Below are 1,212 nucleotides of genomic sequence, written 5' to 3'. Positions count from 1 at the left end.
TTCTCGCTAAGTTAGGCAAAAACGGAGATGTATGAGGAATTTGTGGGGTCTAACCACTGGGAATTGACTGGGATCAGGATGGAGCTCTGGGGTTGGGTGGACTCAAGGGAAGTTTTTTCTTCTCTCTGCTGGTCTTTGGGCTCCTCCTTCCCTATTCTCTGTCATTGCTGACCATCTTTTTCTGCTCTGCAGATAGAGTCATCTTCATATCTTCAATTTATTGGTCCTCAGTTTCAGTGTAAGACTAGTCCATCTTTCTAGGTTGTTTCAGTCCCTAAACTTCCCTGGATAGGACTCTAGTTGGTCTATTTTTGTTGATGTGTGTCTCAGACTAACCTGCTGTGGCCAAGAGGCAGGGGTCATAGTACCAATAGAATAACCACCTAGAAACATTTTAGGTGGAGTAAGAGGTGGTCCCCAGATAAAGGGATATGGAACCACAAAGCAATAAGCATCCACTATACTCACATTATCTCCTTTAATCTTTATAGTAATCGCCTAAGATAGGTGGGCCTATCATTTGCTTTTTACAAGTGGAAAAAAATAAGGTTGAAAGAAGATAAGGAGTTTGCTCAATGTCACACAACTAGGGATAGGTGGAGACAGGAGGCAGGAGTCATAGGAGCTAGGTGACATCGAAGCCTGGGGTGTCCTGCCATGCCATGCACTCTCCAGCCAGCTTTCCAAACACCAGCCATCACTTTGCCCTGCAGTAATTGTGGCAGACAGGATGGCCCGGAAGGCTGAATGATCACTGACCCCAGGAAATGCTCTGTAAATTGCTCTCTTGGAATAGCCCCAAAATCAGCTTGCTTTTTGGTTATTTGCTTCTTTCTCATAAAGCAAGGTGAAGGTTGTATCCTGTCGGCTCTTGGGGGTAATGTACTGCAAGTTACCTTTCTGAAAAATTAATTAGCAAACCAAAGGTCAGAGCTGCCTTCTCTCCAGTGATTGCTGGATCTCCAGAATAGCTTTTTTCTTCCTCTCTATGACTTTCCTTGTCTTTTAACCCTTTGGCAGCCATAGAAACCCTGTCGGTTATTTCTGCATCTCTACCACCGTGAGCTAGACTGGGACCCACTGTGCCTGCGTGTGTAGGAGGTTTGTGTTTGGATGTAAAGGAAAGTTATCACCGAGAAGCTGTGCAGGAGTGTCTCGACACCAATTTATTCAAAGCATCATTGATATTATTATTCTCCTTCTCTTCGGTGA

This window comes from Saccopteryx bilineata, chromosome 8 (genome assembly GCF_036850765.1).
Source record: "Saccopteryx bilineata isolate mSacBil1 chromosome 8, mSacBil1_pri_phased_curated, whole genome shotgun sequence".
NCBI classification, from domain to species: domain Eukaryota; kingdom Metazoa; phylum Chordata; class Mammalia; order Chiroptera; family Emballonuridae; genus Saccopteryx; species Saccopteryx bilineata.
This window is presented reverse-complemented; position numbering follows the sequence as displayed.